Below are 14,041 nucleotides of genomic sequence, written 5' to 3'. Positions count from 1 at the left end.
ATGATTAATATTAGAAAAATTAAATAATTTGTTTCCGTCTCAGATTTCCCGACCACCATGTGACCTAACATGAGCAGATGGAATTTTCACGAGAAGGCAATTTGTGGAACACCGCTAGAAAAGCTGCTTCTGCAAAACGACATTTCACCACGTCCAAAAATCCGAAATGCTGTTTGTTTGCCGTGGTGGTTACAGATGGCGCCGTCATTACGTTGTAGTGACATCGCAAGCTGCCTGTATGAGACCTTAAGCAAGGCCTTGATCCCTGTCACGGTCCGTTTATGGAAAGCGACCTAAAATAATGTCGCTATCTATGTTTTCCATTCAAATGAAGCATGAAAGCGGTAAATTTCAGAAGTGAAAGAAGAATGTGTATTTACACATAGAAAGTGGAAAGAAAACACCCATAAACAAAGCATGGAGAAAAAGGATGAAAAGCACTCTACACTGCTCGTAACAAATGCAGTTCTCATTAATCAAAGTCACCGCTACTCTAATCCTAAAGTTGTTAGGTGTGTCAGAATACACAAGGACATTAGAATAAGAGCGGGGTACGCCTCGCCAACAGTTCTTGTCACGTGGCCGCGAAGTTGAAAAGCGCCGAGCCGTCGTGGCAACTCAAGGTTGCCAGGCGATGGGACGTTGTGCTGACTGAGCAGGTTAGGCAGTCCAGGTTCCACCTGTGGTAATCTGCAAGCTCGGGCCCACGGCCCGACTGCTTACTCCCGCTAGCAGTGGACGCTGACTTCTTCGGCGCTCACTTGCGTCCGAACACCACCACACTGTAAACGGAAATAACTCCGACGTGGGAGTATACTGCTTGTCTTCTAGCGACGCCCGGCCCGGTTCGGAGTTTATTATGCTCCGTACGATCGGAGTAGAATTTTTACTCCGTGCGAGCGGATTTTTTGCGTGGAATTATGGGAGTTTTCTTTCTGTCTTTTTAATTTTTTGCTTTGCAAGGACGGAGCTTTTTCGAGATGCAACGGGAGTATAAAAAGAGGCATCGCGTGAGTTTGCGCGAACATGTTGACATGCAGAGGCTGCTGGTCAAATTTCGAAATATGCACAGGAGACCGCGTCAAATTCGACGAAACAAGTCAATATGTCATGACATACATAAACATTTCAGAAACGCCCAATGCAGAAATTTGGAAGACATGCCACCTACACGCGATACTCTAGAAGCAACGGTGCCAGTATATATAGCCACAATACTGTGTGCCTCGAAACCGCCTAGGGAGCAGCTGTGCTGTTTTCAGAATTACGACTCACATGCTCGTTCATACGAGATCTGCCTCTCTACCTTAATACCTTAATCAGCACAAAACTGTTAATTCAGAATAGTGAGAGAAAAAAGTTAATGATGTTTTTTTCAAAATTATGCCATTCTATGAGTGCTGAAGCGACTTCGCACACTGCCGGCCTTCGCGGCAAAAAAGTAGTGCGTTAGTTACAGAAAGCAACAAAAATGTAAGTGAGTGGGCTACATAGCAAAATTAAATTTTTGCGATATAGTGGTAGCGTAGCAAAAAATTATTACGCGTGAGCATGACCCGCAGGTGCCGACGTAACTCCGAAAAATGCGTAGTCATACATTTTATACACCGCACTACTCGCTCTGCGTCCAAGCAATCTCTCTCGGCTGTGAAAAGAAGCTACATCGCTGATCTGTCGAGTGAATCCTTAAACTCGGAGCCAGCAGGCATGCGTCTAAATCAGTGTCTCGGATAGAGCGTAATGTTAATGCAATATCGGAAGCAACGACGTGACCAAAACCTATATGCGCGATAACAATTCGATTCACATCGCTCAATAAGAAGCTTTATTTTCAGTACGCATACTTATGTCCTACCGTTTTTCTTCCGGTGAGGATATCCGTTCACAGATACATAAAAACAGTTGCTTGCACTCATTCTCACTGGCAACACAGCACCGCAACGAACTTGGGGTACACCATTCATACGCGACCACGGATGTCGTCGCTCGAACAGTGGCTGCTGTTGCCATTGCTACGCGGTCCTTTCAAACACTACACTGGACGTTGCCATCATGTACCCAAAAAGACATAGAAGTCGCATTCCACGTACTGAAGAACACAGGCCAGGGTCACGCAGCACGAAAACACAGTCAGAACCTGAACCGACATCACGAGCCAGTGAGCAGCTTCGAGGTATACCTAAGCCTTTTTCCGCACTTAAAAACGTTGCTCTTGCAATCAACGTTGTCAGCAAAGTGATCACAGCTAATCTACTTGAAGCTGAGATACAGTTAGCTTCAGGCATACCGTAACACTTTCTGGAAGGAAATACGGGAAACAAATTGACGAAACGCTGTCACGGAACGACACTTCACAGACGTAAACAAACCGTCAGCCATGAGCACTGCCGGCTCCGCCGAACGCGCCCGGTCGCTGGCGAGGCACACAGCCTCATGGGAAGCGCCACGTGACCAACCTTTTTCGGTGGAGGGGAGTTTTTTAAAGCACCCTGTCGGAGTTTCACGGGAGAACAAGATTTTGAAGCGGAGTAAAATCGCGTCATGTCACTTAATACTCCCGCAGCTAGCCAGCGGAGTGAAATGAGGGAATGGCGCTGTTTTGCTCCCGTACATTGGAGTAAATATTTGAGGAGCGGATGTTTTAGGGCACATCACCTCTTAAAAAACCCCAGCTGGGTTTATTTTCGTTTACAGTGCACGCCGTTCTAGGGTCTCGATGATGATGATGACAATGGCCTCATGTTATGGCTTTACGCACACGCGGGATTGGCGAAGGTACGCTAGACTATATAATATGGGAGTGTGCTGGCTCCCCAGGGGCCAAGGAAAACATTGTCAGTAGAGAAGCCTGGGAGGCCTTGCTCCAGAGCGAGGCTGAAGACGACCAGCGTCGAGCAATCCGCCTGGCCGTTGAGGCCGTGAAGACTCACCGTCCTCAACACGCGGGGACTGCTTCGTCCTCCTCCCCTACCTACGTGTAAGTTAAGAGGCGGGCACCCCAGCTCGATGGAACAATAAAGTTTTCAATCAATCAATCAATGGCGAAGAATTGCGTGCTGAAACGATTACCTATACTTTTGGAATGTTACGAATTCGATGTGAGCAAAAACGCAAGAAAACGAAACATACAAAAAGAAGCAAATTATAAGAGAACAATGAAAGAGTTATTCGTTTTGTTGATTATATGTAAATGCAAACGGCATCAAACACGGCCCTTGGTCTCTTACTCATCTCTTCTTCTTCCTTAATTCTCTTCTACGTCACCCAACGTGTACGGTCCTGAATGGTTCCTTTCTTAGTATTATGTTTTGACGTCGCATCAGACATCACGCGCGTCGCTTGTTCTCGTCGGCTTCTTGCGCTCACCCGTTCGCTCTCGATGTTAAGTTGTCTTCGCCCAACCGGTCCCTTTATCTGCGACAGCGGCTTCGCACACTGTCACTTACCAATGCACAATAATCCCTCAATATTCAACATCACTTTGAATATGTATGTCTAGATAACACCGGAACGCCGCATACTAGCTGACATAGGGCGCCGCGAAAAATCACAGCACAACATACTTAAAACGTGAAGGGGGCGAACAAGTTCGAAGTGGCTACCGATCCCGCATGAAATGGGTCGCAAGGTTAGGCGATCAAGTAACATCAGCTGCATTCAGAAGTCTGTGTTTAACCTCGAGAATCTGTGGCATGAACAAAAGCAAGCGCAAGTTAGGAGGCTGAGGATAGCGCATGCTTCTACGGAAAATGAAAAAAGAAGAAACTTGAGAGGGAAATGGCGAAGTGCGGCATTGGCATTGATAGCGTGTACTGGCGTTTTCACATCCACGCGTAAGCGCTGAGTCGTCGACGGCAGCGTCGCAGGGGCCTATAGTTTCTTTCACATAATAGCTGCAGCCAATCAATCAGTTGTGCGTGCTGTATGGTCATTCATAATGCTTCCTCTGTTCAAAAAATTTGGGACAACTCAATTTAAGCTAAAATCAGAAATCCTTATACTCTGCAATGCAATTTTACAGCACTTATCTACAGTCCCAGCTGATACATGCTTAAGGGAACAATATTTCCTCACTGATTGGCTTTACTTTTCCTTTAACCAAGCCTACGGGGTGTAGATAAATGTGCTTCACTCGCACCCGGTTCCTGCACTGTAAACGAAAATAAACCCAGCTGAGAGTTTTTAAGAGGTGATGTGCCCCAAAACCTCCCCTCCTCAAATATTTACTCCGATGTACGGGAGCAAAACAGCGCCATTCCCTCGTTTCACTCCGCTGGCTAGCTGCCGGAGTATTAAGGCGACATGACGCGATTTTACTCCGCTTAAAAATTTTGTTCTCCCGTGAAACTCCGACAGGGAGTTTTGAAAAACTCCCCTCCGCCGATACAGGTTAGTCACGTGGCGCTTCCCATGAGGCTGTGCGCCTCGCCAGCGACCGGGCGCGTTCGGCGGAGCGGGCAGTGCTCATGTCTGACGGTTTGTTTACGTCTGTGAAGTGTCGTTCCGTGACAGCGTTTCGTCAATTTGTTTCCCGTATCTCCTTCCAGAAAGTGTTAAAGGCATGCCTGAAGCTCACTGTATCTCAGCTTCAAGTACATTAGCTGTGATCACTTTGCTGACAACGATGATTGCAAGAACCACGTTTTCAAGTGCGGAAAAAGGCTTAGGTATACCTCGAAGCTGCTCACTGGCTCGTGATGTCGGCTCACGTTCTGGCTGTGTTTCCGTGCTGCGTCACCCTGTCTTGTGTTCTTCAGTACGTGAAATGCCACTTCTATGTCCTTTTGAGTACATGCTGACAACGTCCGGTGTAATGTTTGTAAGGACCGCGTAGCAATGGCAACAGCAGCCTCTGTTCGAGCGACGACATCCGTGCTAGTCGCGCATGAATGGCGTAACCCAAGTTCGTTGCGGTGCTGTGTTGCCAGTGAGAAAGACCGGAGTGCAAGCAACTGTTTTTATTTATCTGTGAACGGATATCCTCGCCCGAAGAAAAACGGTAGGACATACGTATATATGTGTGCTTAAAATAAAGCTTCTTATTGAGCGATGTGAATCGAATTGTTATCGCGCATATAGGTTTTGGTCACGTCGTTGCTTCCGATATTGCATTAACATTACGCTCTATCCGAGACACTGATTTAGACGCATGCCTGCTGGCTACGAGTTTAGAGGTTCACTCGACAGATCAGCGATGTAGCTCCTTTTCGCAACCGAGACAGATTGCTTGTACTCAGAGCAAGTAGTGCGGTGTATAAAATGTATGTCTGCGCATTTTTCGGTGTTACGTCGGCTGCTGCGGGTCATGCTCACACGTAATAATTTCTTGCTACGCTACCACTATATCGAAAAAATGTAATTTTGCTATGCAGCACATGCACTTACATTTTTCTAGCTTACTGTAACTAACGCACTACTTTTTGGCCGCGAACGCCGGCAGTGTGCGAAGTCGTTTCAGCACTGACAGAATGGCATAGTTTTGAAAAATAACGCCATTAACTTTTTTCTCTCCCTATTTTGAATTAACAGTTTTGTGTTGATTAAGGTATTCTGTTAGTTTCAAAGAGGCAGATCTCGTATGAATGAGCATGTGAGTCATAATTCTGAAAACAGCACAGCTGCTCCCTTGGCGGTTTCGAGGCACACAGTATCGTGGCTATATATACTGGCACCGTTGCCCTTTGAGTATCGCGTGTACGTGGGATGTCTTTCAAATTTCTGCATTGGGCGTTTCTGGAATGTTTATGTATGTCATGATATATGTGCTTTTATTGACTTGTTTCATCGAATTTGACGCGGTCTCGTGTGCATATTTCGTAATTTGACCAGCAGCCTCTGCATGTAAACATGTTCGCGCAAACTGACGCGATGCCTCTTTTTATACTCCCGTTGCACCTCGAAAAAACTCCGTCAATTGCAAAGCAAAAAATAAAAAAAAGACCGGAAAAACCCCCCCTAATTCCACGCAAAAATTCCGCTCGTACGGAGTAAAAATTCTACTCCGATCATACGGAGCATAATAAACTCCGAACCGGGGGGTCGCTAGAGGACAAGCAGTATACTCCCACCTCGGAGTTATTTCCGTTTACAGTGTGTATAGCACACACCACATGCGTCTTCGGGCTATTCAAGCCAAATGGCGTAGAACTGCAGCGGTTAATAACGGAAAAGCCACCGTGTTTCCCTGTAACTGAGCGAAGACGAAAAACTGACACCCTCCTCGACTGTCATGGCCGCGATGTCCCACTGACGGAAAAACAATTTCAAAATGTTGACCATGCATGGTGGATGTTCAATCGTCCGAGTAACGCCGTCCGAGTTAAACATTATACAACGCTGAATTGGAGCACGAAGTCGAGCGCAGGAAACGCACCTGATATACGGAACAATGAACTATACAGCAGCCAGTTTGCAGCTCGGACGTGAACGCTGCTAGGAAAGACACCACTTTTTTCCCCGCTTACCTTAAACAGTCATGACAGAACGTCAATGGTTTAAGTGTGGATCAGTCTCGTTTTCAAACCTGACTATTTCTGTGGTCGTTGGGAGAGCAGCATGGTGTAGTGGTAAATGTCGGCTTTTGTATTGCTGCCGTCGCCACAGGTGGGAATGTCTGGGCCGGGACAAGGTAAAAATATTCCAAATTTCTTTGCATTACAAATGCGCAATTACTCCTCCGTTTTATGTTAAAATGTGTCGGATCCAGCTCCTGCGGGGGGGGGGCACGAGTATGGGCGGGGCTTGAGATACATTGACCTTGCACGGACGCTTCCTAACCAATCACCCCATTGGTTGGTGCAGTGGGAGAGGGAAAGGGAAAGACGCGCGTTGCCTTGCGAGTGAAAAAAAATTCATTCGACGCCCTACTTCGTTGTGTGCGGACGTGCATCGGATTCGCTGTACCGAGCAAAGGAGCCATGCCAGCAAAGCGAGTGCGTTTCACCCTGCCCAGTGGCCGCGTGGTGTGCCCAAGGAGAGTGGAGCTGGCTTCACGGGAGACTGTAATCCTGGCTACAGGCGCTGCAGTGGCCTCCAAGCGGGTTGCAGGCGGTGACGCTGTTTCCGAGCCCGGCCCTTCGTCAGGACCCGCAGCTCAGAAACGCATCGTCTACCGTGGTGGTGAGTACTTTTTTTGCATTGCAGGGTTTATGACAGTTCTTAACACTGATTGTTACAATTGTTAGGTTTGTTATCAATATTGAAGAATATAATTAATATGCTAACATCAGGTACGCCAACATAACATTTTAGACGGAATTGGAACATATTACCATGACTTTTGCGGCGCGTACATCTCGTGTGGCATTTCTTGCCACATCATGTTGAAAGCTTCCGAAATATCTGAAGAACTGATAAAGCTTTCTGCTTGCTTGCCCCCGCAGGGCCGTCCTCAAATAGGTGTGCCGTTATTTTTTGGGTATTTCGCCTAAGCGCTGGGCTTCCAATTTTGATATAAACATATTCTGTACTGCAACATTTATATCCAAAACATTTCACGTGAATTTTGTTTAATGTGGATCGTCTACTGCTCTCAACGCTCGCAGTCGTATTATGTGCGCATATGTGTCTTACGTTGCATTTTTTTTTGAAGTTTTAGCATTGGTAGTCCGCTTGGCGTTCTCACAAAAGGTTTGCACAGAAGCGAGGCTTGTCGCTAGCGGGACATTCTCGAGCATGCCAACATTTACAACGTGTCCTATCGATGCAATACGCAATACCTTTAAAGCGCCGTTTTGCGTGGCAGCTCTGCTGCAAGCAAAACGGCGCTTTAAACGTATTGCGTATTGCATCGATAGGACACGTTGTAAATGTTGGCATGTTCGAGAAAGTCGCGCTAGCGACAAGCCTCAGCATTTCTTTTGTATTCTTTTTAAATACAAGGCGTCCTAACAAACTCTGCACAAGGTTTCAAAATTGGCCGAAACATTTGAGGAGAGCCTGAATAATGTAGTTTGTTTACGGTGGTACGCACCACGTCACACTGATTTTGTCGTGTGCCCGATTGCATAACTTTTCAAGATTGATTATTCAACGTTACAAGTTATGCTACAGAGGTAAACTTCCAATAATATAACCACACAACTTTCTATGAAATATCTTGTTCAGCAGCTTATATTTCCTACTTTTAGTTTCGACAGCGTTTTCGTTTCGACAAGTCCACTTGTCGAAACGTTGCCTCCCGCTTTCACCTTGTTCTCGTTTCCTCCCGTCTTCCTCCTGTTTTAGTTGGTAAGCAATAATTTGTTACGCGTCCCACGGAAAGACTGATATATGAAAACGATAGGGTCAACAAGGTTCTTTGGAACTCTCGAGAACTTTATAAATGTAGGCTTGTCCCTATTCTCAATACTTGAGAACTGTGGTAATTAGCATGACTAATTAGACCGATAAGGAGAACATAAAATATTTTGTGACTTCCCCCGTAATATTCAGAACACGCATTTTGACTGGGATAGAAACTTAATTCGGTTGATAAGTTTGTTTCCTTCTCTGTATTGTTTCTTCTTGCACAATTCCTGTGATCTTGCGAGATGTGCGTTACTGCCTTGATTTCTAAATTTCGTATCTTCGAGAACCCTAACCTATGGCCTTCCATTTATTGTGCTATGCGCAGGCATTCCTCTGAAGCGCTTCAAGGGATGCCGCAGTATCGGCGACGATGCAGTTGAAGAAAGCATCACAGGTGGCGCCGAGACAGCGTCACGCGAGCACAAGCTGGATGTCAACCGTGACCTGGTGTCCTGTGCCAACAGTCCCGCAACGTGTCACCATTCCACCGTGGATGACGGGTTCATGGAGGAGCTCATGGCCATGGCCGACGACTAGTCAGGCAAGAAATGAATATTCTAGAGACCGCGAATGAGAGGACCCGAAAGGCACCGAATAATGCACATGTGAGCAGAGCGCGAGAGTGAAGATAGTCACGTGACCTTTTGTTCAAGTAGTTCATTCATTGTTCAATTGTTGAACGTGTTGGGCAGGGACCAATGGATTCGTTCTTTGATTCACCCTCCATTGTGTGCTATGGTTTCTGCTTTTGTTTTAGCAGTTTTACGCTATGCAGGACTTACTCGGGTTTAGGTGGTATACTCAATGCTAGTCTAGTACGAAATGCTAATACGTGCTTATATGAGTTTTAAAGCGAAATTTTCTGTGCGTTTTCTTTCGTCCTTCCCACTGTTCCTGCTGCTGCTGTCGGGGAGCGGCTGAGAGCGGGTATACACCGTTTTTTCACAGGCGCCACCATGGATGGATGGATGCTATGAGCGTCCCCTTTGGAACGGGGCGGTTGGTTGCGCCACCAAGATCTTGCTACTATACTGCCTAATATTCTACCTAATCGGATGGATGTTATGAGCGTCCCCTTTGGAACGGGGCGGTGGGTTTCGCCACCAAGCTCTTGCTACTATACTGCCTAATACTCTACCTAGGTTAAACAATGAAAAAAGACAAAAAAAACCTATGAACTGCCACGCCCAAATTTTCTGATCCCCTATTGCGAACTGTGCTTTTGTACGTCTCCGCCTTATGTCGTTTCCCTACTTTTCTTCCACCAATCGTCCAGTCGCCTCTTACTAATGTCTATTGGGGACATGTTTGCTTTACCACTGCTCCCTCGTAACCCAAGGGCTTCAAGGAGGTCAGTGGTGCCTAAATCGGCTGCTGGGTAGACGTCTGCACATTCTAATAAAACATGCTCCGTAGTTTCCCTAGCTTTACCACAGCAAGCACATGCTTCTTCTTCCTTCTTATATCTCGCTTTATAGGTACGTGTTCTAAGGCATCCTGATCTCGCTGCGAAAAGTAATGAGCTTTCCTTTGAGTTATCATAAATGGTTTGTTTCCTGATTTCGTTTTTTCCTCTTAATAGTTACTCATGGCAGGTTTCTGTTCCATTGCCGCCACCCATGAGATTAATTCAGCTTCTCTTATTTTCCGCTCGACCTTTGTTGTTGTGTTGTCCACCCTACAGGCCGCATACTTGCTGGTAAGCTTCCTAGTTATTTTCCTCCACTGTGAATCAATGTTTTTCCTGTACAGATACCTGAACACTCTCCCAGCCCATTTACTTTCTTCCATATTCCGCAGCCGTTCTTCATACTCAATTTTACTGCAAGCTTCCCTCACTTCACAACTAGTCCAGCCCATATCACTCTGCATAGCTTCGTTTGTAGTCTTCCCGTGAGCGCCCAATGCGCGGCGACCCACTGACCTTTGGTTCCCGTCGAGTCCTGATTGTACCCCTGATTTATAGCCAACAACTGCATTTCCAAAAGTAAGTCCTGGAACCATTACACCTTTCCACATACCTCGGAGGACTTCGTACCTATTGCATCCCCATAGCGCTCTATGCTTCATTATGGCTGCATTTCTCTTCCCCTTTACTGTTATGGTTTTCTCCTGTGTTTCCATATATCCATTGCCTTTGTTTATCCATATACCAAGGTATTTATATTCTGTATCCCGAGGTATTTCTTGACCCTGTATCTCCGCTGTCTGTTCACAGTTTTCATTGAATACCATAACACCTGATTTTCTAACACTAAACTTCAAGCCTAAATCGTTACCTTCCTGTCCACAGATATTAGCCAGACGTTGCAAATCACTTTGCTTGTTAGCTAGCAACACAATGTCATCCGCATAAAATAAACCTAGGAGTTGCCGCTCTATTACTGTACCCGCCTGTTTGTTTGAGAGATTAATCCAGACATTACTTCCTTCTAGCGCCCTCTCCATCCTCACCATGTACATCATAAACAACAGCGGGGATAAAGGGCACCCCTGCCTCAGTCCCTTGTTGATATGAACATTCTCCTCGCTCCTCATCCCTTCCCATTCAACGCAACCGGTATTTTCTAGGTAAATCCCTCTCAAAAGCTGTACACAATCGTTACCTAAGCCTTCCCCTTCCAGGATATCCCACAATATGTTGCGGTCAACGTTGTCGTAGGCTCCTGTAATTTCTAAAAAGGCCACATACAACGGTCTGCTTTCTGCTTTTGATATTTCAATACACTGAGTAAGAACAAACAAGTTGTCATCCAAACGCCTACCTATTCTGAAACCATTCTGAAGCTCTCCCAAAATGCCATTATTATCAGTCCATGCTTGAAGCTTTAATTTGATTGCCTGCATTGCGAGCCTTTATATTACCGATGTAATGGTCAATGGTCTATACGAGTGAATTCTGTCTTTCTCCCCCTTTCCTTTATAAATCAAATTCATTATTCTTTGTCGCCAGCTGTCTGGTATTCGTCTATCTTTTAAAGTTCTTTCCACTGCTTTCACCAGAGCTTCCTTACTTTTTGGTCCTAGTTCATTTATCAGCCTAATGGGAATCTCGTCTAGCCCTGTGGCTATACGCTTAGGAATTTTCTCTTCCGCTTTCTTCCAGTTTAAATTTGTTAGCACCAGCTGCCTTTCCCCTTGGGTCTCTTTCATGCTCTTTTTTTCAACAAGTATAACCTCTTCATTGCCTTGGAAAGATTCGGCTGTTGCTTTTCGGATGTAATTTATTGCCGCTTCTCCTTCGAGTCTGTTTTCATCTTCGTCTAGGATATGGTGTTGTATTGTGGTTGACTTCCTGCCTAAAAATTTTATGTGGTTCCAAAATATTCTAGGTGCGGCCTTCTGTTTCTCACGTATTTCTTACAACCAACGTTCACTTTCAGCTTTTAATTTTGTTTGCACCAGTATTTGAACCATAGACTTTTTCTCCCGGTATATTTCCCATTTACTAGTTACTTCATCCTGTGGCGATTACGCCTTCTTTGCCTGCCTGTGCTCTCGAGTTGCTTTCTGTCATTCGGCGATCGCTTCTCGTATCTCCTTGTTCCACCAGCGTTTCGGTTTCTTTTTTCCTTTCCAACGAACATGTTGGTTCTCTTTCCGTATTTCTGTCTTTATTACACTTATAAGCTCACCATATTCCCACTCTTTACTTGGCCATTTGCCAAGTTCTTCCTCAACTCTAGTGACTGTATTTGCTATTTGTTCAGCGTTCAAATTTGGACTGGCCATTTTGCTCTCCTTGCTCTCTTTCCCAACTACATATCCCATTTTCAATATGATGCGCTTATGGTCGCTCCCTATGCTGTTAAACCCTTCCTCATCGATGACCATTTCTCTCAACTTATCATGAATTCCTTCTGTCATCAGACAGTAATCAATGGTCGATTGCCGGTTTCCCACTTCCCACGTGATCTGTCCTTCACACGTAGACCCTGTATTCACGATCACGAGGTTATTTTGCTCACAAAGGTACAGCATTGACTTTCCGTTATTGTCGGTATAGCCATCTAAATCCTGTATGTGGGCATTCATGTCACCTAGCTAACAGGACAATTTCAGCACCACTCCCGAAACCCTTAATATCAGCGCTTATTCATTCCACTAACTCTTTATTTTTCTCTGTGCAATTTTTTCCAGTCCACAAATACGTAACGCCCAGCCAAATTTCTTTGCCACTTATTTTACCTGATAACCAAAGATGCTCTTGACATTGTGAACTTACTCTTTTCCATTTGGCTCCCTGATGGATGAGCGTTCCGACTCCCCCTACCTTTCTTTCCGACTTAGTTCTGTTGCACCCTTCCCAAACATAATTGTCAATAACTGGTGGCTCTTCTGAGTCTCTAAGGTGCGTTTCCTACGCTGTGGCGCCATCTATGGGCAGTCGGCATGCTCGCTTGGTCGAGTGCTCCCTTTCGCATGGCAGGTATACGCTCGGCGGTAGTTTCTGGTGTTTGTGTTCGCGCTCGTACGGTCTATTTAGCAGGACGTGCGTCTTCTACGCGCTAAACGGTTGCATGAGACGTACTGATGTGGTTTAAGTCACTTTGGCAGGGCTTTCTACCGGCGTTGAGGCGCAGGGAACACGAAGCGCGATGTGTGCGCACATGTTAGAGCCTACAATCAGCCTCGGAGATAAATTGTGCGTTACTGACAGTTCCATTCACTATTGTGACCTTATTGCAGTATTATGGTCTAGTTTTAAGCTGTGGTTTCGGAGCAACGAAACATACACGACGATTGTAACCGCGTGGGAACCGTTCTGCTTTGATAGCAGCTGTACTGTTATAGTTTGACAAGCGTTCAAACTGTTAGCTGCAGATTACATTGCGTGATTACATGGTTCTGTGTATGAGGTTTCCACCCATGAATATAAAATAGTTTTGATTAGTAATAGCAGCATAACTTACAGTGTGAACTATACCAACTGTGCGAGCGTCCCAAGCAAGGGTAGGTGCTGGATTATAGTTACCGTTGTTCTATACAGCGTATGTTCCAAGCATGCAGCGTCAATGTTTATATATCTATACACGTTGTGCGGCGTGACAATGTGAGCTCGTATTGTGGTCTTGGCACGTGTTTCTCTGTTTTTCCAGAAAGAGGATGATAACCGAATTTTTTTTTCGGTTGTGTTCGTTCCGTTCTCTATAATGCACTCACACGTATTACGTAAATGTTGACCTCAAACATAGCCATCGCTTTCTTATTATGCGATCCCTCTCATATGTTAAGGCTCTAATGGGCAAAAGATAATGCCGACTCACATACCTTATATATGTATCATGCTGGTTCACCAGTTGCAGTAATCGCTGTGTTGAGCAGCGCCATCGACCTCGTGCAGGAAGGCTAGCGTAAACATATAGTGATTTCAAGCCTACTAGACTTAAAATGCCTGAAAACGATGACGGTGTACCACTATTATTTGCTAGCGCCTGCCGCTTAGGTGTTTCGTGATTGCCTTAGGTTGACCGCACGCGAGCATGTGCAGTTATGTTTTAGTCCCTACGCCGAGCCATCAGATAAACAGCAGATTTACCCTATCATGCTGGTAACACAGAGACACCGGTTCTATTCTATGCGTTTCATTGAAACGTATATACGCAAAATAGTTCACAACACTTACACACACCGCGGCTTATAATCCGCGTCACATGTTTGGGCCCCCAAGCGCGTACTGTAGTTACCGGTGCATCGAAAGGCTCCCCTTACGACCTCATATGAACAGGCATGCGTAAGTTTCACAAAGTAA

The sequence above is a fragment of the Dermacentor albipictus genome, chromosome 2 (assembly GCF_038994185.2).
Source record: "Dermacentor albipictus isolate Rhodes 1998 colony chromosome 2, USDA_Dalb.pri_finalv2, whole genome shotgun sequence".
Classification (NCBI taxonomy): domain Eukaryota; kingdom Metazoa; phylum Arthropoda; class Arachnida; order Ixodida; family Ixodidae; genus Dermacentor; species Dermacentor albipictus.
The sequence above is the reverse complement of the archived record's forward strand: the minus strand, read 5'-3'. Positions refer to the sequence as shown.